General features: G+C 37.0%; 1 protein-coding gene across 1 annotated transcript in view; it reads right to left on the bottom strand.

The window, feature by feature from the left end:
- Elk (Eag-like K[+] channel) overlaps positions 1–27,409 on the bottom strand; it is a 1,103,641-nt gene that overhangs the window by 801,926 nt on the left and 274,306 nt on the right. The gene's annotated exons all lie outside the window — the stretch shown is intronic.

Below are 27,409 nucleotides of genomic sequence, written 5' to 3'. Positions count from 1 at the left end.
CTAAGGAAGAGACGCATTTCAGCCACACTAGGACAAGCAAACATACAAAGGTATGTGAACAGAGGCACTCCTCAAGGAGGAGTTCTATCACCTCTTCTATGGAATGTTGCAATAAACAACCTTCTGGTTTCCCTAGAAAAAGAAAGGATACAAGGGGTGGCATACGCAGATGATGTGGCGCTAACAGTCAGGGGAAAATTCCCATCAACAGTTAGAGATATTATACAGAGAACCCTCCGGATGACTGAGAAATGGGCGAAAGATAATGGTCTTGGGGTAAATCCTGCAAAGACAGAACTAGTCATGTACTGCAAGGATCGCAAAACTCCCACTGTTAGACCCATTTCCTTAGGGGGTATTGAAATTCCCTTTAGTGAGTGTGCAAAGGACCTTGGCTTAATATTGAAGAAAGGGCGAGGAAAGCAACGGTAGCTTTATGCGCTTTACAGACTATTAGTTATTCCGGACGGAATGTCGGTGTTTGTAAAGAATCTTACAGTGTGTACGACTTGTCGGCGATGACTAAATAATCGGTAAATGTGTTATCGATCCCATAAACATGCAGCAGTATCGATTATGCCTTCGGACTTAACTTATAATGTGCACAATATATGGGATATGTTCGACACGAGCACTGTCGTCCGGAATAACTGATAGTCTGTAGAGCGCATTATACTCGTGCAAAAAGGCAATAGGGAAAAAGTGGGGACTAAAACCAAAAATTGTGCATTGGCTATACACGGCAGTGGTTAGACCCAGGGATCCGGAGCGGAGCAAGCCCTTTTTTTGCCGGAGCGGAGCGGAGCGGTTTCCAAATGAAAAACCGCTCCGAATAAAATATTACTTGAATGAAATGTGTAACTTTGAAATTACACTGTGTATTTTTGTACGTACGTACATTGGTGAAAACACAACGTTTTTTTTAGTAATTGTTTTCAAAAACGGCAAATGTCAAAATATATCTCTAGTATGAGTTGTAAAAGTAACAGCAGTACTTTCGATCAATTTCATCCCGTATTACTACAAAGATGTTTGTAATGAACGTCAAATAAATGCAATTAAACGATCTTATTTATATTTAATTTTTTAGTTTTCTACACTGAAAAAAATATTGTCGTGAAGTCAAAGATTTCATGTCCTTAGAATAAGAATGCAAATTTTGCTTAACATGGAAGACGCATTTCTCTAAAATAAAGTTTTTTTCCTTGTCCAAAAGTCAATAAACTTTTGAATGAAGTTGTAATGTCCTTATAATTAAGTGATTTTACTTAAAAATGTGTATCATAACATGAAAGATAACATTTTTTGAGGTAAGCTCAACGTGACTTTAATAATTAAGAAAAATTCTTTTTTTTTCAGTGTAAGGACATTGACATTTGCTTTCCTATTGTACTATATCCTAGCATTCTCTTATTTCTGATATTAGTTCTCGAAAATTTAATTAAAATTATGGATAGTTTCAATTTTGGTTGAAAAATGTGCGCATATACATTTATTTTAATTTTTTTCTCACATTGAAAAATAATGACTTGATTTGTATTATTGCATGTTATCTACTTTTTTTTAGAACGAACATTTCTTAAAAACGCCGTTAGAAAATTTATTTTTACAATAAAGGGGGAATAAAGCGAAATTAGGTAACACTAGATCTGAGTAAGAATATTCGTAGGTATACCACGGACTGATTTCGATGGAGGTTGTTGCAAACATAAACATACACACACACATTACAAATATAACAAAACCTCTTCTACGTCTGTTGCAAAACATAAGAAAAACTTTCGGGGAGTAGTTACTTCTACTCTGTGTATAAACTTTCAATTCCAATCAGCGTTGCCGTTTTTTGGTCCAAAAGATTTCTAATTTTTAAATTTGGTCCGATGGTCGGACCAAACAGAATTTGGTCCATTTTGGTCCATTTTCATAAATTTGGTTTCTATCACATATTAAATAGTAGATGGTGCACCGCAAAGAATATTGTCGGGAGGCCAAATATTTCACATGCTTAAAATACGAATAAGAATTTTGCTTAGAATAGAAGAAGTCTCTAAACTTTTCAATGAAGTCCGTTTGTCCTTGTAGCTAAGTGATTCGACATAAAAATGTGTATCCTAACATGAATGAAAATTTTAAAGTCATTGTTTTAAAGTCATTATACCCTAAACCACATAGTGGTTAGGGTATAATAAGTTTGATCTGCCAAAAAATGTGCCTACCAGAAATATTGATTTTAGACCCCATAAAATATATATACCGATCGACTCAGAATCACCTGACTCAGAATCCTGAGTCGATCTAGCGCTTGGTGTCCGTCCGTCCATCCGTCCGTCTGTCCATGTATTTGTTGTTCACAGGATTCCGGTCGCAACTATTAACCGATTTTGATGAAGTTTGGTACAGGGAGTTTTTTTGGGCACAAGGACGAACGCTATTGAATTTGGAAGAAATCGGATCAAATTTAGATATAGCTCCCATATATATGTGATGCCCGATTTCGACAAATGGGGTCACGTTGCACTTTTTTACTAACCGATCGTCGTCAAATTTAGCACAAAATAATCTTCTGTATCACCCTTTAAGTCTGAAAATTTCATCGAAATCGGTTCAGATTTAGATATAGGTCCCATATATATGTATCGCCCGATTTTGCCAAATTAGGTCATAAAACCCTTATTTATCAACCGATCTTACTCAAAGTTGGCTAAATGTAATCTTCTATAGCACTAACTATATAAGCAAAAAATCATCGAAATCGGTTCAGATTTAGCTATAGCTCCCATATATGTACCGCCCGATTTTTCTAAATAAAATAAAACTCCATTGAACAAATCATACAATGTTTGTACTATAATTTTCTCGAAGAGGAGCGGAGCGGAGCGATTTTTTTTTCTCTCGGAGCGGAGCGTGGAGCGGAGCGGTTTTTTTTTTCTCCGGAGCGGGAGCGGAGCGGAGCGAAAAAAACGGACCGATCCGGATCCCTGGTTAGACCTATAATGCTATATGGTGTTGTAGTCTGGTGGCCGGCACTTCACCACAAGTTTAGACAAAGTTCAACGGATGGGGTGCTTGTGTATCTCAGGTGCATTCAGCAAGACAGGAACAAATTCCCTTAATGTCATACTGTATCTATTGCCTTTAGACATTTTGGCCAAATAGTCAGCTGCAAAAACGGCTGTGCGGTTGCGCAAGCTATCGCTGTGGTCGGAAAAAAGTTACGGTCACAGTTCGGTCCTCAAAATAATGCCAGTTGTGCCTAACGTAGTGGATTACACTTTGGCGAGACCACTTTTCGACAAAAAGTTTGAGACTCTAATTCCCAACAGTGAGGCGTGGTGTACGCGGACCCCGGGGAATAAAAGATATATAGATTTCTACACTGATGGCTCCAAATTGGATAGACAAGTGGGTTTCGGAGTGTATTCTAAAGATGTGGAACTTCGAATAGCGAAAAGATTACCTGATCACTGTAGTGTTTTTCAGGCTGAAATATTAGAAGTGGTGAATTGGCTGAGCAGTAATGCTCCAAGCAATATTGGCATTAATATATACTCAGACAGTCAACCTGCAATAAAATCCTGTGTTCCTCAACTCGAAAACAGTTCCTCAACTCGAAAACAGCCATCGACTGCCGCAAATCTCTCAATGAGATGGCTGAGCAGCACAATATTCACCTAATATGGGTGCCTGGCTATAGGAACATACCGGGAAACTGCGAAGCAGATGATCTAGCAAGGCTAGGAACTAGAATCTGTTGGTATGCCTCTGGCTACCTGTAAGCTCTTACTGCGTGAGAAGGCTGTCATGATGGCAAATGTTCGATGGGAGAATTGTAAGGGTTGTAACGACACCAAGCAAATATGACCCCATTTAATCTTAAACCGCACACTATATATGCTAGTTTTCTCGAGACGCCAGATATCCCTTCTGATATCTGCAACAACGGGTCGCTGCCTGATAGGCGATTTTGCAAAAACTATTGGTGGGAAGTATAATGACTATTGTATGAGCTGTCATGATGCGGAGGAAAAGGAATCAATAAAACATCTCTTATGTGAGTGTCTTGCATTTTGTGTAAGGCGTAAGCAAATTTTAGGGGCATATAGCTTCAGATTACTGGCGGACCTGGAAAACGTTAACTTAAGCAGTCTGCTAATGTTTTTGGAACAATCTGGTTGGTTCAATAGAAGAAAATAATCGAGAAGGGTCAGCGGTTAAAACTAGAAGTGCCCATATGTAATAGGTACTTTTAGTTAATGTGGTATCACAATGGACTGAATAGTCTAAATGAGCCTGAATCTTAATCGGGCTGCCACTTTAACCTAACCTAACCTTCTAATTATTTAATTTTTATAATTCGAAAAACTCTTTCGCTCCGAGCGGACGTTGAACGTGGGTTCGTTGGCACCACGAAAAACATCGAAATGTCAATTCGTATTATGACATTCTAACTACTTCTCGAGATGTTCTTTATTTGTATAAGTGAAAAAATAAAGAACACAGATTAAAATCTAGCCAGCGGCGAATTTGTTATCACATATTTTTTCAAAGATTTGTATTTATGTTAAACATAGTTTAAACTTTGTTATTTTCGGTATATATTTGTCTATAAATTAATTTTTCCATTCAAAATCAACAAAATGATGAAATTCTCGTAATTTGCAAAAGAACTTTAAAGAAAACTTCCATGGAAGTGAAAAAATCAACTGGCACAGGTTCACATTCCCACGGGGCGGAATTATCAATTTTATTTTTATTGTTATTTCCTTTTTTATTGATTTTCTATTAGTTTAATTGTTCCGAATTTAAAATGTGATTTAAAACGGCCAAATAGCGTATTTGCTAAGACTGGATGAAGTTTTAAGTGAACATAGCTTCTCAGATCATCGCTACATCAGTTTCAAATTTGATGTTCATACCACCAAGACCATATTTCCGCCAAATGTTAGGAAAGCTGACTGGAATAGGTATAGGGAATCGTTCAATATGATGATACCGGAAATACCAGAGACAAATATGAGCACTGTGCAAGTTATCGAACACACAGTGGAGAGGATTACTAAGGCCTTCAACATTTCACTGAAAGCTGCATGCCCTAGAGGGAAGCCAAGGGGGAAAAATCGACCACCATGGTGGTCTACGAAGTTAGGTAATATGAGGAAATCGTGCAGGAAGCTCTTTAACAAAGCAAAGTCCACCAGAGCACCTATGGAGTGGGACGCTTACAAGATGTATCTGAGAGGATACAAGCGAGAACTGAGAAAGGCTCAGCATAAATCTTGGAATGATTACTGCAGCAGCATTGAGAATACGTCCGAGGTTTCCAGACTACGAAAGGTGCTAGTATCCACGAACTCCGCTCCAGGTTTCATTAAAACATCGGAGGGCAATTGGACAACGTCCAGTGAGGAGACGCTGGAGGTACTATTGGACACACATTTTCCCGGAAATCAGACAGTTGAACCATGTACTGGCGGTGCCACAGTGGCTCAGCCGTCGTTTCCTATCGAGGAAATTATATCAGAATCTAGAATAAAATGGGTGTTAAATAGCTTTGGATCATTCAAATCCCCCGGACCTGATGGAATTACTCCGGCGGAGTTACAAGCGGTGGCTGACAGAATTATCCCCTGGTTGTCGGCGATATATATATAGGATGTATCAACTTAGCATATATTCCAGGAAAGTGGAGGAAATCAAAAGTGGTTTTCATACCTAAAGCGGGAAAAGCTTCTCACTCGAATGCGAAGTATTTCCGACCAATCAGCTTATCATCATTCCTACTTAAGACTCTGGAGAAGATGATAGATATGTATCTTAGAACTAGCGTCGATTCAAGTTTGCTCTCGAAACGACAGCGTGCATACTCGAAGGGCACGTCTATTGAGACCGCATTACATGAACTAGTCAGCTTTATTGAAAGCTTACTATCTGTCAAAGAATACACAAGCGTATTGTTTCTAGACATCGAAGGGGAGTTCAATAACGTCCATCCGAGCTCGATATTAAGTGGACTGACAACTCTGAATGTTGATCCAGGTATACTTAGGCTGTTAGACGAACTCCTAAGGAAGAGACGCATTTCAGCCACACTAGGACAAGCAAACATACAAAGGTATGTGAACAGAGGCACTCCTCAAGGAGGAGTTCTATCACCTCTTCTATGGAATGTTGCAATAAACAACCTTCTGGTTTCCCTAGAAAAAGAAAGGATACAAGGGGTGGCATACGCAGATGATGTGGCGCTAACAGTCAGGGGAAAATTCCCATCAACAGTTAGAGATATTATACAGAGAACCCTCCGGATGACTGAGAAATGGGCGAAAGATAATGGTCTTGGGGTAAATCCTGCAAAGACAGAACTAGTCATGTACTGCAAGGATCGCAAAACTCCCACTGTTAGACCCATTTCCTTAGGGGGTATTGAAATTCCCTTTAGTGAGTGTGCAAAGGACCTTGGCTTAATATTGAAGAAAGGGCGAGGAAAGCAACGGTAGCTTTATGCGCTTTACAGACTATTAGTTATTCCGGACGGAATGTCGGTGTTTGTAAAGAATCTTACAGTGTGTACGACTTGTCGGCGATGACTAAATAATCGGTAAATGTGTTATCGATCCCATAAACATGCAGCAGTATCGATTATGCCTTCGGACTTAACTTATAATGTGCACAATATATGGGATATGTTCGACACGAGCACTGTCGTCCGGAATAACTGATAGTCTGTAGAGCGCATTATACTCGTGCAAAAAGGCAATAGGGAAAAAGTGGGGACTAAAACCAAAAATTGTGCATTGGCTATACACGGCAGTGGTTAGACCCAGGGATCCGGAGCGGAGCAAGCCCTTTTTTTGCCGGAGCGGGAGCGGCATTTCTAAAATCCGGAGCGGAGCGGGAGCGGAGCGGTTTCCAAATGAAAAACCGCTCCGAATAAAATATTACTTGAATGAAATGTGTAACTTTGAAATTACACTGTGTATTTTTGTACGTACGTACATTGGTGAAAACACAACGTTTTTTTTAGTAATTGTTTTCAAAAACGGCAAATGTCAAAATATATCTCTAGTATGAGTTGTAAAAGTAACAGCAGTACTTTCGATCAATTTCATCCCGTATTACTACAAAGATGTTTGTAATGAACGTCAAATAAATGCAATTAAACGATCTTATTTATATTTAATTTTTTAGTTTTCTACACTGAAAAAAATATTGTCGTGAAGTCAAAGATTTCATGTCCTTAGAATAAGAATGCAAATTTTGCTTAACATGGAAGACGCATTTCTCTAAAATAAAGTTTTTTTCCTTGTCCAAAAGTCAATAAACTTTTGAATGAAGTTGTAATGTCCTTATAATTAAGTGATTTTACTTAAAAATGTGTATCATAACATGAAAGATAACATTTTTTGAGGTAAGCTCAACGTGACTTTAATAATTAAGAAAAATTCTTTTTTTTTCAGTGTAAGGACATTGACATTTGCTTTCCTATTGTACTATATCCTAGCATTCTCTTATTTCTGATATTAGTTCTCGAAAATTTAATTAAAATTATGGATAGTTTCAATTTTGGTTGAAAAATGTGCGCATATACATTTATTTTAATTTTTTTCTCACATTGAAAAATAATGACTTGATTTGTATTATTGCATGTTATCTACTTTTTTTTAGAACGAACATTTCTTAAAAACGCCGTTAGAAAATTTATTTTTACAATAAAGGGGGAATAAAGCGAAATTAGGTAACACTAGATCTGAGTAAGAATATTCGTAGGTATACCACGGACTGATTTCGATGGAGGTTGTTGCAAACATAAACATACACACACACATTACAAATATAACAAAACCTCTTCTACGTCTGTTGCAAAACATAAGAAAAACTTTCGGGGAGTAGTTACTTCTACTCTGTGTATAAACTTTCAATTCCAATCAGCGTTGCCGTTTTTTGGTCCAAAAGATTTCTAATTTTTAAATTTGGTCCGATGGTCGGACCAAACAGAATTTGGTCCATTTTGGTCCATTTTCATAAATTTGGTTTCTATCACATATTAAATAGTAGATGGTGCACCGCAAAGAATATTGTCGGGAGGCCAAATATTTCACATGCTTAAAATACGAATAAGAATTTTGCTTAGAATAGAAGAAGTCTCTAAACTTTTCAATGAAGTCCGTTTGTCCTTGTAGCTAAGTGATTCGACATAAAAATGTGTATCCTAACATGAATGAAAATTTTAAAGTCATTGTTTTAAAGTCATTATACCCTAAACCACATAGTGGTTAGGGTATAATAAGTTTGATCTGCCAAAAAATGTGCCTACCAGAAATATTGATTTTAGACCCCATAAAATATATATACCGATCGACTCAGAATCACCTGACTCAGAATCCTGAGTCGATCTAGCGCTTGGTGTCCGTCCGTCCATCCGTCCGTCTGTCCATGTATTTGTTGTTCACAGGATTCCGGTCGCAACTATTAACCGATTTTGATGAAGTTTGGTACAGGGAGTTTTTTTGGGCACAAGGACGAACGCTATTGAATTTGGAAGAAATCGGATCAAATTTAGATATAGCTCCCATATATATGTGATGCCCGATTTCGACAAATGGGGTCACGTTGCACTTTTTTACTAACCGATCGTCGTCAAATTTAGCACAAAATAATCTTCTGTATCACCCTTTAAGTCTGAAAATTTCATCGAAATCGGTTCAGATTTAGATATAGGTCCCATATATATGTATCGCCCGATTTTGCCAAATTAGGTCATAAAACCCTTATTTATCAACCGATCTTACTCAAAGTTGGCTAAATGTAATCTTCTATAGCACTAACTATATAAGCAAAAAATCATCGAAATCGGTTCAGATTTAGCTATAGCTCCCATATATGTACCGCCCGATTTTTCTAAATAAAATAAAACTCCATTGAACAAATCATACAATGTTTGTACTATAATTTTCTCGAAGAGGAGCGGAGCGGAGCGATTTTTTTTTCTCTCGGAGCGGAGCGTGGAGCGGAGCGGTTTTTTTTTCTCCGGAGCGGGAGCGGAGCGGAGCGAAAAAAACGGACCGATCCGGATCCCTGGTTAGACCTATAATGCTATATGGTGTTGTAGTCTGGTGGCCGGCACTTCACCACAAGTTTAGACAAAGTTCAACGGATGGGGTGCTTGTGTATCTCAGGTGCATTCAGCAAGACAGGAACAAATTCCCTTAATGTCATACTGTATCTATTGCCTTTAGACATTTTGGCCAAATAGTCAGCTGCAAAAACGGCTGTGCGGTTGCGCAAGCTATCGCTGTGGTCGGAAAAAAGTTACGGTCACAGTTCGGTCCTCAAAATAATGCCAGTTGTGCCTAACGTAGTGGATTACACTTTGGCGAGACCACTTTTCGACAAAAAGTTTGAGACTCTAATTCCCAACAGTGAGGCGTGGTGTACGCGGACCCCGGGGAATAAAAGATATATAGATTTCTACACTGATGGCTCCAAATTGGATAGACAAGTGGGTTTCGGAGTGTATTCTAAAGATGTGGAACTTCGAATAGCGAAAAGATTACCTGATCACTGTAGTGTTTTTCAGGCTGAAATATTAGAAGTGGTGAATTGGCTGAGCAGTAATGCTCCAAGCAATATTGGCATTAATATATACTCAGACAGTCAACCTGCAATAAAATCCTGTGTTCCTCAACTCGAAAACAGTTCCTCAACTCGAAAACAGCCATCGACTGCCGCAAATCTCTCAATGAGATGGCTGAGCAGCACAATATTCACCTAATATGGGTGCCTGGCTATAGGAACATACCGGGAAACTGCGAAGCAGATGATCTAGCAAGGCTAGGAACTAGAATCTGTTGGTATGCCTCTGGCTACCTGTAAGCTCTTACTGCGTGAGAAGGCTGTCATGATGGCAAATGTTCGATGGGAGAATTGTAAGGGTTGTAACGACACCAAGCAAATATGACCCCATTTAATCTTAAACCGCACACTATATATGCTAGTTTTCTCGAGACGCCAGATATCCCTTCTGATATCTGCAACAACGGGTCGCTGCCTGATAGGCGATTTTGCAAAAACTATTGGTGGGAAGTATAATGACTATTGTATGAGCTGTCATGATGCGGAGGAAAAGGAATCAATAAAACATCTCTTATGTGAGTGTCTTGCATTTTGTGTAAGGCGTAAGCAAATTTTAGGGGCATATAGCTTCAGATTACTGGCGGACCTGGAAAACGTTAACTTAAGCAGTCTGCTAATGTTTTTGGAACAATCTGGTTGGTTCAATAGAAGAAAATAATCGAGAAGGGTCAGCGGTTAAAACTAGAAGTGCCCATATGTAATAGGTACTTTTAGTTAATGTGGTATCACAATGGACTGAATAGTCTAAATGAGCCTGAATCTTAATCGGGCTGCCACTTTAACCTAACCTAACCTTCTAATTATTTAATTTTTATAATTCGAAAAACTCTTTCGCTCCGAGCGGACGTTGAACGTGGGTTCGTTGGCACCACGAAAAACATCGAAATGTCAATTCGTATTATGACATTCTAACTACTTCTCGAGATGTTCTTTATTTGTATAAGTGAAAAAATAAAGAACACAGATTAAAATCTAGCCAGCGGCGAATTTGTTATCACATATTTTTTCAAAGATTTGTATTTATGTTAAACATAGTTTAAACTTTGTTATTTTCGGTATATATTTGTCTATAAATTAATTTTTCCATTCAAAATCAACAAAATGATGAAATTCTCGTAATTTGCAAAAGAACTTTAAAGAAAACTTCCATGGAAGTGAAAAAATCAACTGGCACAGGTTCACATTCCCACGGGGCGGAATTATCAATTTTATTTTTATTGTTATTTCCTTTTTTATTGATTTTCTATTAGTTTAATTGTTCCGAATTTAAAATGTGATTTAAAACGGCCAAATAGCGTATTTGCTAAGACTGGTCCAAAATAACTCCATCGGTATTGGAAAAAAATTGATAAAAGATCCCGGGATGCTCTTTTAAAGAAGTATTTGTGTCACAACTTCCATTTTTTTACTGGGCATTTATGGACTCCTCTATTCAAACCGATCAAGAACTGAATTGGATTAAATAGGTAGTTACTCAGCCATTTTTTGTTTGTCTAACATTTACTTCATGCGGGCTAAGTTAGCTATTTTAAGAAGTTTTAATCAGCGTTTCAACTTGGCTTTTTCCCGCTAAACTTGCATTTACAACTTGTTGTAAATCTGTTGACTCAGTTATAGTGCCCAAAGAAAAATATGTTTTTCATAATACTATGTTTCGATGTAATCAAAATTTGTTTCGGTCAGAATTATTAATTAGTCTAAACATAGCATAGCATAAAATGTTTGGGAAACATATGTTAACCCTCTAATGCCCAATCTCGCCTTTAGTCAAGCTTCATTTAATAAGGAAGCTTTTAGTAAAACACACTTAAGACAACAACAAAATGGGCAAAATAAAAACTTAGTTGAAACTGTTCAAGAGGCTTTGCAGCATATACTGAATTTTACCAAATAAATTTTTCTTGATTAGTTTTTTGCTTTTGAGTCGTTAACATTGAAAACTTAATCAGCTCGCAAAAAAATTGGGGCATTAGAGGGTTAATATATACATTTTCAAATTTCGAGTAAACATACATATACATATATGTTGTGTTATTTTATTCAGAGAGCGAGAAAGGGAGATTACAGAGAATGAAATAGAGTTGGAAACTGGGAGATTGACGAAATACACAGCGAGAGAATCAAAAGAGAGCAGTTTCTGTGAAACTGCTTGAATGTTCCAACCCGACCAAAGTGCCGAGAAATGGCGAAGGTTCGCTAAAGCGAACATTTTTATTAACGCGCACATTATTCGAGAGAAATGCTCGATAATAGGAAAATTTCGAACGTTCGTTGTTTCGAAGTTATAACGAATATTTTTCGGCTTATTTGTTGGTGTTCCGCCATGTTTGTTTTGACAAAGAAAGAGATTTAAAAGTCATTTCAGCTTAAGAAATTGTTAAGTGCGGGTGAAGTGTCTTAGCGAATCTAAAAGAGGTAAGTAATTTATTTATATTTATATATTATTTATCGAGGAAAATGTTACTCATTGATTATAGTCCTTTTCAATGATATAGCCACGACCGGCTTAATAAGAAATTCCGCGCAAAGAAGTCAATGCAGTGCCTTAAATAACTTTAAATATACATATATTCCTAAATGTAAATATTTTATGTATTTTGTTCGCAAGATAATTTTGTTCTATATATGTATTTTGTTCGCAAAATAATTTTGTTCTATTTTATTTTGTATTATAATTATCCATATTGTGTTGTTATAAAATAAAAACAAACTTGAAATTTTTCTTTTACTACACAACTTATAATGGGAACAAAATGGGAATAAAACAGTACAGAAAACCTTCAAAACCGAAATGCTATAGAACTCGAAAGCAAATTCGAAATAGATTCGCTAACGATCAATTATAGACATCGCGAAATCTTCTTTAACGAATAACTAGCAAACGAAGAGTTTCCTGGCAGTAAGAGCACGACAGATGAACCATTCTTCGAGAAAAACCCGAGAATATTTCTATATCGAATACGATAACGAACGTTGTGGTCAGGTGGGTTGTTTAGGAAAACTGCTGTATGAGTTCATTTGTTTTGGTTAATGACCCAGCGAAAAAAGCCGTCGTTAAAAAAGTAGTGATAATGTTCTTTTTGGATCCGCAAGTGGTGCAAAATTGGAGCAGAATCGAGGAATTTAACATAGGCTTGTTATAGACAGAAAAAAATGTCACCGAAAATTTCTCAAATTATTGAATTTGGAAACGGATTCAATTAATATCTTAATTGATTCATTTAATTATTTAATCAAATCCGAACAAAAACCAATTAAAAAATGATTGTTGTTTGTTACGTTTCCAATTAAAATATTAATTGATTCAATTAATTTGTTAATCAATTCCGAAATAATTTTCAATTACACTCGTAATTGAAAATTTATCCGTTCCCAAAGGAATTGCTACTACAATTATACTTGCCGATCCCTACACACAAAAAATTATCACCAAAATTTTTTCAATTAAACATTTAACTGAATTTGGAAACGGATTCAATTAATATGTTAGTTGATTCAATTAATTATTTAATCAAATCCGAATAAAAACCAATTAAAAAAATGATTGATATTTGTTACGTTTCCAATTAAAATATTAATTGATTCAATCAATTTGTTAATCAATTCGGAAATAAGTTTCAATTACAAACGTGATTGAAAATTTTTCCGTTTCCAATTACACATGTCATTGATTCAATCACCTTTGTGATTGAAATTGAATGATTTTGAGTAATGGAAAGAGCGAAAAGTTAACAAGAGAATGGGTATTTATTAAAAAATGTATGATGGAGAGATCAGTCTGTGGAAGTAACTCGTAACGAACGGTTGAGTTTTTGTTTTTCGCGTAAATTGAAAAACATGATTGGCGACATTTTTTCTACTGCATTCAAAATGTGTACATAAATATTTTTAACGCAACAACAAATCATAGCAAATAAATAAAGTGTGCAACAACAAATGGCCACGTGGTAAACGTTTGAAAAAATATATGACAGAACGCATTAGAAATGACATGTGTTTGTGTTTTGTGGTATTGTAAAAATGGAAAACAATCTACGTTTATGGAAGGTAAGAAATTGTGAAATGTGAATACCGTTTTCCATTGAAGCCTGTTTACATTAAACGGCCTAAAATAATATATATTTTATTCATTTCTTTTAGTGAGCAATTTTATTTCTTGAAATTGGTCAATCAATCAACACCATAATTTTTTCAAATATATAAGAATATAAGAATATGTTTGCAATCAAAAGGTGGGTACCATATTGATCTTTTAAAATTATATTTTTTTTCACCCCTAGTTTTCTTAAAACCAAGAGCGGTATGGGTTTGTTGGTATGGGTCTTGAAGTTGCGAAGTAGCGTTATCATTAGATTAATTTTTTGTTTTTCCTGCCTTTTCCAGTTTGAACCCAAGTAGAGAGCAGTATATCTGATATATAAACTAATTAGCTGAATTATGTAATGGTAAAAAAGTTCTTTCTTTTGAATTTAAAAGTGTGAAAAATATCCGAAAATAATAACAATTAATGAAAGTCTACAGTCGGGCGGGGCCGACTATATTATACCCTGTACCACTTTGTAGATCAAAATTTTCGATACCATATCACATCCGTCAAATGTGTTGGGGGCTATATATAAAGGTTTGTCCCAAATACATACATTTAAATATCATTCGATCTGGACAGAATTTGATAGACTTCTACAAAATCTATAGACTCAAAATTTAAGTCGGCTAATGCACTAGGGTGGAACACAATGTTAGTAAAAAATATGGGAAACGTTTAAATCTGAAGCAATTTTAAGGAAACTTCAAAAAAGTTTATTTATGATTTATCGCTCGATATATATATATATATATATATATATATATATATATATATATATATATATATATATATATATATATATATATATATATATATATATATATATATATATATATATATATATATATATATATATATATATATATATATATATATATATATATATATATATATATATATATATATATATATATATATATGGAAGTGTTGAGGTGTATTTTGCAGTCCGTGCACCCTACATGTGGTCTTACAGACATTTTTTATAATTTCTTATAAGTTGTTGAATGTTTTTGATTATTTGGTTTACGTGTGTGAAGTTTTGATACAAATTGGCGGCAGTCAGTATTCTTCGGTACACTGAGCGTAATTTTCGTAAATTCATTCTTACACTGAGAGAAATAGTTTGAAAATCTTAGTAGAATTTTGAGATTTTTTGAATTCAACTTGAATAATTTGCCTATTTTTTGTACAAGGGGAAAATATTTTGTGATTCGGTACACTGAACGAAAATTAATTGTTTCTACACTGAGAGAAAAATAGTCCAATAGTTTACAAATTGTTTGAAATTTTTGATTTTAAGTTTTGAAGTGGTTGTTTTACGAACAATTGTTTACACTTCAAGAAATTTTGTGGTAATTTTGGTGCAGTGTGAGAATTTGATACACTGAAAGAAAAATTTTGTAAATTTTTGTTTTTGCATTTTTGGGCATTTTGTGCAAATTTATTGATTTTCGGCCAGTTTTCGCTGTCGATAAGTGCGTGTTCACATACTTTACGAGTTTTTGTGAATTTTTGTGACGCTAAATTATTTTCAATATGCCAGTTAATACATTCGCGCGATTCATTAGAGCCGCTGATGCGGTTGTGAAGTTTGGGACACGGGTTAGCTCTTTGAAGGAGGAGAATTTAGATGTTTATTCTCTAAGGGCTCAGGTCGAAGAGGCGAAATCACTCTGGGAGAAAGTGAAAGAGAGGTATGAGGAGTGTTTAGACGATCTTCAGGAGGATTCAGATAAGGGAAAGGTAGAATCTGCTGACGGCAAGTATGAGGCAACTTATGATGCCTATATTCGTATTGTTTCCTCTATCGAAAGGAAAATAGACGGTCTGAAAGCCGTTCATAGGGCGTCAACTCCTATACAGCAGGCCGATGTGGCGAATATTTCTGCTCGTTCTGGTAATGTGGATGTATCGGGAAATTCTCTTTTGTTAGGTGTTGACCATGGTGCGGTCCATAGTTTGGCTTTACCACCATGCGATATTGAGGTTTTCGATGGTGACTTTCAGTCTTGGCCAACATTTAGGGATTTGTTTACTGCTGTTTATGTAAAAAATTCCCGTCTGAGTGATATTGAGCGCTTGTGTCATTTGCTCAAAAAGACTAGTGGCGACGCCCGTGAAGTTGTAAGAAGATTTCCTCTCAATGATAGGAGTTTCGAGTTAGCTTGGAGGACGTTAAAGGAAATTTATGACAACTTGAGAATTTTAGTCAGCAATCAGTTGAAGCTTCTTTTTGACCTTCCGGTCTTAGACACCGAGACAAGTTCTGGGTTGAAGAACTTGCAGCGTGGTATAAATGCATGTATTTCAGCGATGGCTGTGAATAACGTTCCTACGAACGATTGGGATCCGATTTTGATATATTTGTGTGTGCAACGTCTACCGAAGATTAGTGTTACTTTGTGGGAACAGGGTATAAGTGATAAGTCTGCGTTGTCGTCTTGGGTGGACATGGATCGTTTTCTTACGGAAAGGATTCAGACACTCACGTGTCTCCGCGATTTGAAGGGTATCGATGCTTCGAAGAAAACTGATGGCAGGAAACTGCGAACGCATTTTACGAATGCAGCTCCAAAATCTTCGCCATCTAGGTCGCGTAATTCGCAATAGACTCAAAATTTAAGTCGGCTAATGCACTAGGGTGGAACACAATGTTAGTAAAAAATATGGGAAATGTTTAAATCTGAAGCAAATTTAAGGAAACTTCAAAAAAGTTTATTTATATATATATATATATATATATATATATATATATATATATATATATATATATATATATATATATATATATATATATATATATATATATATATATATATATATATATATATATATATATATATATATATATATATATATATATATATATATATAAACTTTTTTGAAGTTTCCTTAAATTTGCTTCAGATTTAAACATTTCCCATATTTTTTACTAACATTGTGTTCCACCCTAGTGCATTAGCCGACTTAAATTTTGAGTCTATAGATTTTGTAGAAGTCTATCAAATTCTGTCCAGATCGAATGATATTTAAATGTATGTATTTGGGACAAACCTTTATATATAGCGCCCAACACATTTGACGGATGTGATATGGTATCGAAAATTTAGATCTACAAAGTGGTATGTTATGTTATGTGCGAAGAAGTTTCAATTCTTAGGAATGTTCACAATTTTCGGTTTTAGTCGCCACATTTTCCCTATTGCCTTGTGCACGAGTACAGGGTAACCGTGGATTTTCTCGTCCTTTCTTAGCTTTAGGTTCAGTCTCCTGTCCAATATAACCCCAAGGTATTTTGCACACTCACCAACGGGAATTTCGATACCACCTAAGAAAATAGACTTGACCATGGGAAAACTTTCACAAATTTCTGCAGAGACTCACAGCGAATGCTGTCAAACTAAATTAAAAATTGTTCAGGATTTCTTCTATTCAAAATTTGGTTTTCTACGGTAGGTTTACGACTTTTGCGACATACGTATTATACCGTCGCAAATGTATGTCGCAAAAGTCACAGTTTGTGACAGGCCAACCCTGATTTAGATATAGCTCCCATATATATGTTTTCTGATTTCGACAAAAATGGTCAAAATACCAACATTTTCCTTGTAAAATCGCCACTGCTTAGTCTAAAAGTTGTAAAAATGACTCTAATTTTCCTAAACTTCTAATACATATATATATATATATATATATATATATATATATATATATATATATATATATATATATATATATATATATATATATATATATATATATATATATATATATATATATATATATATATATATATATATATATATATATATATATATATATATATATATATATATATTATTATTCAACCGTCGAACTGAACGGACGTGTTTTCTAATAGCGGAGGATTTCATCGTAATAAGTACTTATTACGAATTTCACGTGTGGTGGAAATAATAAACCACCATGCAGCGAAATTCAAAGTCATCCACTGGGTTGCTAACTTCAGGGCCCAGTGGACGGGTAACGACTGAAGTTATAAATTTGGGCAGCGACCAAGAGTCAGGCCCAATTAGTCGACCTGTAGACGGGTCGACTGGCGGCGACACTTTGGTAAGTCGAACCTTTTCTAAGGTGACGACATCAAAAGGAGGCAATCCCTCTCGAAAGAGATTCAAGGAACGAAGAAATGCTTTGTTTATCCTAAAGAAATTAGGATCAGTCGACCCAAGCACGTTGTCGGCTAAGCAAAGCGATTCCTTAAGGAATCTTGAAGCTGGAAAAAGGGAACGATCACCGGATGAGCTACCATCCTCTAAACGGGATCAAAGATCGTTTGCCTCAGTTGCAAAAGACAGCCTTGTGATGGCTATTATTAATAAAGGAGCATTGGACGGTATGATTCCAAGGCAAAAATGGGGGGAAATTGAGAACGCGATGTCTGGTGTCTACTCAGAGGTGCGAAAAAAGTTTCCCGGACCAAGTCCTCGACGGCAAGATGCTGGATGGTATCAAGGACGATATAAGTTAATAGCTTTTGCAGACCAGAGGTCTATGGATTGCTTTAAAGCTGCATTGATGCTAATTGGTGAAGTTTGGGAAGGAGCCGCTTTGGAGTTAGTCGATAAAAAAGACATACCGGCTAAACCTAGAGCACATGCATGGATACCGGCAAACCCTCCTGATCCTGAGTCAATACTAGAGAGACTAAAAGAATGTAACCCAGATCTTCCAACCGCCGATTGGAAGGTTGGTCGTTTGGATGAGGTGGATGGACCAAGACGACATGCGGTGTTTATATTAAACATAGAGTCGCTGCCACATCTAGCCCAGACCCAAGGACGCGTAAGTTATGGCTTTCATGATATCCATATGAAGGTATACAAAAGCGATCAGTCAAAGGATACCGAAACGGACAAGCCTCCGGTAGAGTCAGCAGTGAAAAAATCTCCTAGCGAAGCCGAAGGAGACATAAAACCTGCAGACTATGGCGAAAATCATATGCGGGAAGTTTCTACAGGCTCAAGCCTCACCAAAGCTGAACCGCGGATTGTTGCGAGAGTCACCGAGATCTGTGAAGAGGAAGCCCTTGATGACTCAATTGAAGCGGCTGATGTGACGGTGGTTGAAAATTTGGATGGTTCTACGGTTCCTCCAGATAAATCTTCACCATTGTAAGGCCGCTTGTGCTGCCTTAAAAGTTCTCCTGATGAAAGGAGACATAGATATAGTTCTTATTCAAGAACCATACATATATAAGAACAAGATCTGTGAATTAAGCACTCCGGGTTTCAAACTTTTGCATAATACCGGTAACGATATAAATCGGGCATGTATAATTGCTAAAAACGAACTAAACTTTTTTCTGCTTCCTTCATTGAGCAATGCAGACACTGTCGTAGCCAGTCTAGAGATATCCACATGCAAATATTGGGTATCTTCGGTCTACATGGGACATGATAGGGATATGCCACCCTGTGCCGTTAAGACCTTAGTTGAGGAGTCACTAAAAACAAAGACAAAACTCATTATGGGATGCGATGCAAATGCACATCATAGTATTTGGGGAAGTAGTGATACTAATGCAAGGGGAGAGTCGCTAATAGAGTTTATTTTGCGTACTAACCTGGTAGTTTGCAATAAGGGAGATGCACCAACCTTCGTCACCAGGAACAGACAAGAGGTTTTGGACGTAACGTTGACCTCTCCGGAACTGAATGATAAGATATCTGAGTGGCAAGTTTTGAGGGAACATAGCTTCTCAGATCATCGCTACATCAGTTTCAGATTGGCTGTTCGTACTTCAAAGACCATATTTCCGCCAAATGTTAGGAAAGCTGATTGGAATAGGTATAGGGAATCGTTCAATTTGATGATACCGGAAGTGCCGGAGACAAATATGAGCACTGTGCAAGATATCGAACACGCAGTGGAGCGGATTACTAAGGCCTTCAACATTTCACTGAAAGCTGCATGCCCTAGAGGAAAGCCAAGGGGAAAAAATCGGCCGCCATGGTGGACTACGGAGTTAAGTAATATGAGGAAATCCTGCAGGAAGCTCTTTAACAAAGCAAAGTCCACAAGAGCTCCGGAGGATTGGGACACTTACAAGATGAATCTGAGAGAATATAAACGAGAACTGAGAAGGTCTCAACAAAACTCTTGGGATGATTACTGTAGCAGTATTGAGAATACGTCAGAGGCTTCCAGACTACGGAAAGTACTAGCATCCACTAACACCGCTCCAGGTTTCATTAAAACATCGGAGGGAAATTGGACAACGTCCAGTGAGGAGACGTTGGAAGTACTTTTGGACACACACTTCCCTGGAAATCAGACGGTTGAACCATGTTCCGGCGGTGTAACAGAGGCTCAGCGATCATTTCCTATCGAGGAAATTGTGTCGGAATCTAGAATAAAATGGGCTTTAAATAGCTTTGGACCATTCAAATCCCCCGGACCTGATGGAATTACTCCGGCGGAGTTACAGGCAGTGGCTGAAAGAATTATCCCCTGGTTGACGGTGATATATAAACAATGTGTAAACTTAGCATATATTCCAGAAAAGTGGAGGGAAACAAAAGTCGTCTTCATACCTAAAGCAGGAAAAGCCTCTCACTCGAGTGCGAAGGATTTCCGACCAATCAGCTTATCCTCATTCCTACTTAAGACCCTGGAGAGGATGATAGACATGTATCTTAGAACTAGCGTGGATTCAGGTTTGCTCTCGAAACGACAGCATGCATACTCGAAGGGCAGGTCTACTGAGACCGCATTGCATGAACTGGTCAGCTTTATTGAAAGCTCACTATCTGTCAAAGAATACACAATCGTGGCGTTTCTAGACATCGAAGGGGCGTTCAATAATGTCCATCCGAGCTCGATATTAAATGGACTGAAAACTCTGAATGTTGATCCAGGTATACTTAGGCTGTTAGACGAACTTCTAATGAAGAGACGTATTTCAGCCACACTAGGGCAAGCAAACATACAAAGGTATGTGAACAGAGGCACTCCCCAAGGAGGAGTTCTATCACCTCTTCTTTGGAATGTTGCTATAAACAACCTTTTGGTTTCTCTAGATAAGGAAAGGATAAAAGTAGTGGCATACGCAGATGATGTGGCGCTAGCAGTCAGGGGAAATTCCCATCCACAATCAGAGATATTATACAGAGAGCTCTCCGGATGACTGAGAAATGGGCGAAAGATAATGGTCTTGGTGTAAATCCAGCAAAGACAGAAATAGTCATGTACTGCAAAGATCGCAAAACTCCCACGGTTAGGCCCATTTCCTTAGGGGGTACTGAAATTCCCTTTGGTGAGTGTGCAAAATACCTTGGCGTTATTTTGGACAGGAAGCTGAATTTTAGGCTTAATATTGAAGAGAGGGCGAGAAAAGCCACGGTAGCTTTGTACTCGTGCAAAAAGGCAATAGGGAAAAAGTGGGGACTAAGACCAAAAATTGTGCATTGGCTATACACGGCAGTGGTTAGACCTATAATGCTATACGGTGTTGTAGTCTGGTGGCCGGCACTTCAGAAACCGACTTGTTTAGATAAAGTTCAGCGTATGGCGAGCTTATGTATCTCAGGCGAATTTAGTAAGACAGGAACAGACTCCCTTAATGTCATGCTACATCTATTGCCTTTAGACATTTTGGCCAAACAGTCAGCTGCAACAACGGCTGTGCGGTTGCGCGAGCTATCGCTATGGTCGGAAAAAATGTACGGTCATAGTTCGGTCCTCAAAGTAATGCCAGATGTGCCTAACGTAGTGGATTACACCCTGGCAAAACCACTTTTCGACAAAAAGTTTGAAACTCTAATTCCCAACAGTGAGGCGTGGTGTACACAGACCCCGGGGAATAAAAGATATATAGATTTCTATACTGATGGCTCCAAATTGAATGGACAAGTGGGGTTCGGAGTATTTTCTAAAGATCTGGAAATTCGAATAGCGAAAAGATTACCTAATCACTGTAGTGTTTTTCAGGCTGAAATATTGGCAATAAGAGAGGTGGTGAATTGGCTGAGAAGTAATGTTCCAACAAATATTGGCATTAATATATACTCAGACAGTCAACCTGCAATAAAATCCTTGGACTCTGTGTTCCTTAACTCAAAAACGGCCATAGACTGCCGCAAATCTCTCAACGAGATGGCTGAGCAGTACAATATTCACCTAATATGGGTGCCTGGTCATAGGAACATACCGGGGAACTGTGAAGCAGATGTGTTAGCAAGGCTAGGAACTACCTTACATATTCCAGGGGAACTAGAATCTGTTGGTATGTCTCTGGCCACCTGCAAGCTCTTACTGCGTGAGAAGGCTGTTATGATGGCCAATATTCGATGGGAAAATTGCAAGGGTTGTAATGACACCAAGCAAATATGGCCCCATTTAAACTTAAACCGCACACTAGATATGCTAGTGTTCTCAAGGCGTCAGATGGCACTCCTAATATCTGCTATAACGGGTCGCTGCCTGATAGGCGAATTTGCAAAAACTATAGGTGCGAAGTATAATGACTATTGTATAAGTTGTCATGACGTGGAGGAAAAGGAATCAATTAAACACCTCTTGTGTGAGTGTCCTGCTTTTTGTGTAAGGCGTAAGCGAATTTTAGGAGCATATAGCTTTAGATTACTGGCTGACCTGGAAAACGTTAACTTAAGCAGTTTGTTAATGTTTTTGGAGCAATCTGGTTGGTTCCACAAAAGTAAATAATAGAGAAGGTTCAGTGGTTAAGACTAGAAGTGCCCATATGTAATAGGTACTTTTAGTTAAATGTGGTATCACAATGGACTGAATAGTCTAAGTGAGCCTGAAATTTTATCGGGCTGCCACTTTAACCTAACCTAACCTATATATATATATATATATATATATATATATATATATATATATATATATATATATATATATATATATATATATATATATATATATATATATATATATATATATATATATATATATATATATATATATATATATATATATATATGTCAGTCAACCGATCATTCACAGAAAGATTCCTAAATCTCGGACAAACACGAAGATGATGGCTTTGTCGTGGACAAAGAACACACATCTTATCGACGGAATCTCTAGAAGAATGAGAAGTGTATTGCGAATTACGCGACCTAGATGGCGAAGATTTTGGAGCTGCATTCGTAAAATGCGTTCGCAGTTTCCTGCCATCAGTTTTCTTCGAAGCATCGATACCCTTCAAATCGCGGAGACACGTGAGTGTCTGAATCCTTTCCGTAAGAAAACGATCCATGTCCACCCAAGACGACAACGCAGACTTATCACTTATACCCTGTTCCCACAAAGTAACACTAATCTTCGGTAGACGTTGCACACACAAATATATCAAAATCGGATCCCAATCGTTCGTAGGAACGTTATTCACAGCCATCGCTGAAATACATGCATTTATACCACGCTGCAAGTTCTTCAACCCAGAACTTGTCTCGGTGTCTAAGACCGGAAGGTCAAAAAGAAGCTTCAACTGATTGCTGACTAAAATTCTCAAGTTGTCATAAATTTCCTTTAACGTCCTCCAAGCTAACTCGAAACTCCTATCAGTGAGAGGAAATCTTCTTACAACTTCACGGGCGTCGCCACTAGTCTTTTTGAGCAAATGACACAAGCGCTCAATATCACTCAGACGGGAATTTTTTACATAAACAGCAGTAAACAAATCCCTAAATGTTGGCCAAGACTGAAAGTCACCATCGAAAACCTCAATATCGCATGGTGGTAAAGCCAAACTATGGACCGCACCATGGTCAACACCTAACAAAAGAGAATTTCCCGATACATCCACATTACCAGAACGAGCAGAAATATCCGCCACATCGGCCTGCTGTATAGGAGTTGACGCCCTATGAACGGCTTTCAGACCGTCTATTTTCCTTTCGATAGAGGAAACAATACGAATATAGGCATCATAAGTTGCCTCATACTTGCCGTCAGCAGATTCTACCTTTCCCTTATCTGAATCCTCCTGAAGATCGTCTAAACACTCCTCATACCTCTCTTTCACTTTCTCCCAGAGTGATTTCGCCTCTTCGACCTGAGCCCTTAGAGAATAAACATCTAAATTCTCCTCCTTCAAAGAGCTAACCCGTGTCCCAAACTTCACAACCGCATCAGCGGCTCTAATGAATCGCGCGAATGTATTAACTGGCATATTGAAAATAATTTAGCGTCACAAAAATTCACAAAAACTCGTAAAGTATGTGAACACGCACTTATCGACAGCGAAAACTGGCCGAAAATCAATAAATTTGCACAAAATGCCCAAAAATGCAAAAACAAAAATTTACAAAATTTTTCTTTCAGTGTATCAAATTCTCACACTGCACCAAAATTACCACAAAATTTCTTGAAGTGTAAACAATTGTTCGTAAAACAACCACTTCAAAACTTAAAATCAAAAATTTCAAACAATTTGTAAACTATTGGACTATTTTTCTCTCAGTGTAGAAACAATTAATTTTCGTTCAGTGTACCGAATCACAAAATATTTTCCCCTTGTACAAAAAATAGGCAAATTATTCAAGTTGAATTCAAAAAATCTCAAAATTCTACTAAAATTTTCAAACTATTTCTCTCAGTGTAAGAATGAATTTACGAAAATTATGCTCAATTTGTATCAAAACTTCACACACGAAAACTAAATAATCAAAAAAATTCAACAACTTATAAGAAATTATAAAAAATGTCTGTAAGACCACATGTAGGGTGCACGGACTGCAAAATACACCTCTACACTTCCACGACAGATAATCTCCCCAAAAAAATTAAAAATCACAAATAATAAAAAATATAGAAATAACAAGTATATACAGCACTAAGTTCGGCCGGGCCGAATCTTAAATACCCACCACCATGAACCAAATATTAGGGTTTCCTTTGAAATTTCAGGAGGGCTTGAGGACTTGAGGACACTTCCCGAAGATAAATTTAAAGATTTCACCTATGAGGACTATGTCAGATTCTGGATTTATAAGAACCATTTTTTTTTTTGAGTTATTAACATCTCTTGTAAGTGTACAAGAAAATTATAAAATAATGTCTTGATTTGAAATCTTAAATCTGTAAAAGTAAAATCTGGAAATTTTACATTGAGTTTCAAGCAATTTTCATGATCAGTGCGCCTTCTACACCCTCAAGAAGTGAAGTCGGTCTATATGGAGGCATTACCAAATGGATCGATAAAAACTTAATCCGATACACGTTTTTTGTGAGCCTAAAATACCAGAATATTTACAATTTCAGGCAAACAGATAAAACCTACGGTTTCTAGAAACCCAAGGAGTTTAATCGGGAGATCGTTCTTATGGGGGCTATACTAAAATATGGACCGATACTCACCGTTTTCGGCACACCTCTTTGTGACCCGAAAATACCTCTAGATTTCCAATTTCAGGCAAATAGGATAAAAACTTCGGATTCTAGAAGCCCAAGAAGTAAAATTGGGAAATCGATCTATATGGGGGCTATACCAAAATATGGACCGATACTCACCATTTTCGGCACACCTCTTTATGGTCCTAAAATACCTCTAGATTTCCAATTTCAGACAAATTGGATAAAAACTACGGTTTCTATAAGCCCAAGACCCCAAATCGGGAGATCGGTCTATATGGGGGCTATACCAAAATATGGACCGATACTCACAATTTTTGGCACACGTATTTGTGGTCCTACAATACCTCTATATTTCCAATTTCAGGTAAATTTAATAAAAACTGCGATTTCTGTAAGCCCAAGAAGTAAAATCGGGAGATCGGTCTATATGGGGGCTATACCAAAATATGGACCGATACTCACAATTTTTGGCACACATATTTGTGGTCCTACAATACCTCTAGATTTCCAATTTCAGATAAATTGAATAAAAACTGCGGTTTCTATAAGCCCAAGAAGTAAAATCGGGAGATCGGTCTATATGAGGGCTATACCAAAATATGGACCGATACTCACAATTTTTGGCACACGTATTTGTGGTCTTACAATACCTCTAGATTTCCAATTTCAGGTAAATTGAATAAAAACTGCGTTTTCTATAAGCCCAAGAAGTAAAATCGGGAGATCGGTCTATATGGGGGCTATACCAAAATATGGACCGATACTCACAATTTTTGGCACACGTATTTGTGGTCTTACAATAACTCTAGATTTCCAATTTCAGGTAAATTGAATAAAAACTGCGGTTTCTATAAGCCCAAGAAGTAAAATCGGGAGATCGGTCTATATGGGGGCTATACCAAAACGTGGACCGATACTCACCATTTTTGGCACACCTCTTTATGGTCATAAAATACCTCCAGATTTCAAATTTCAGGCAAATTGGATAAAAACTACGATTTCTATAAGCCCAAGACCCCAAATCGGGAGGTCGGTTTATATGGGGACTATATCAAAACCTGGACCGATATAGCCCATCTTCGAACTTGACCTGCCTGCAGACAAAAGACGAGCTTGTGCAAAATTTCAGCACGATTGCTTCATTATTGAAGACTGTAGCGTGATTACAACAGACAGACAGACAGACAGACGGACAGACGGACATCGTTATATCGTCTTAGAATTTCTCCCTGATCAAGAATATATATACTTTATATAGTCGGAAATCGATATTTCGATGTGTTACAAACGGAATGACAAACTTATTATACCCCCGTCACCATTCTATGGTGGTGGGTATAAAAATATATATACGATAAAATAAAAATTATACGATCGTACCGGACCGCCTGTAGGGTGCACAGTGACCAAAACGATAATTTTTACTAATGCGCGTAACGCTAATAGGTCATACAACATGATAACCCAAAAAACTCAATTTCAAAAATTTTTATAATTTTCTTCAAAATATTTACGACTCGCGGCCCCGTGAGGGTTAACAAATAAACCAAAGAAACACAGCTCAAAAAAAATATGTATGTATATACGTGTGTGTATCACTGATCATACGTAGGTATGTAATTCAAACGTTGACTGCAGTGACGATTGATGTTTGTTTACAATAGTAATACGACCAACAGAACCATTGGAGTCTGCGTGTATTTTGTTATTGTTTTATTTACTTCAAGTTAAAGGCAACGTAATTGCAAATAATGTTTTGAAGTAAATAAGCAATTGTCAACGTTTAAATTCACCACACAAACCAATATATACAATAGATTTTTTCACTTTTTATTTTGACTATTCTTTCACTTGAATATCTTTTAGCAAAACGAAATTAAACAAACGAAAGAAACGTACGTATGTATGTAGCAACGAATGTGTGTTTTTTGAAATGCAATTTGCCGTCGAAACGAAATAATTGAATCAATGTTGTAAAACGACCGCGGTTTAAATTTAAAACACTCGCGATTTGCTCAATTATTTTAATAAAACACTGACATACGCACCTGTGTGTTGATAAATAATTATTTAAATAAATTTTCAATATAAATCCTTCACAAATATGGCTGCAAAGTGGCTGCTTTTTGTTGTTGCTTCACAATGATGATCACTTTCCTTTGGAAAAGAAAAAGAAAACCCTTTATTAATTGCTGTAAGGAAGTATCCGGCTCGATTGGACCAATGAATGCGTAGCACCGAGAAATAAAATAAATAAAAACACAAGGATTTAGTTTTTCTTTTCAATCATGTTTCAATAAAACGTAATTTTATTGAATTTTTTGGGAG

Source organism: Haematobia irritans, chromosome 5 (genome assembly GCF_050003625.1).
Source record: "Haematobia irritans isolate KBUSLIRL chromosome 5, ASM5000362v1, whole genome shotgun sequence".
Taxonomy (NCBI): domain Eukaryota; kingdom Metazoa; phylum Arthropoda; class Insecta; order Diptera; family Muscidae; genus Haematobia; species Haematobia irritans.
This window is presented reverse-complemented; position numbering and strand designations above follow the sequence as displayed.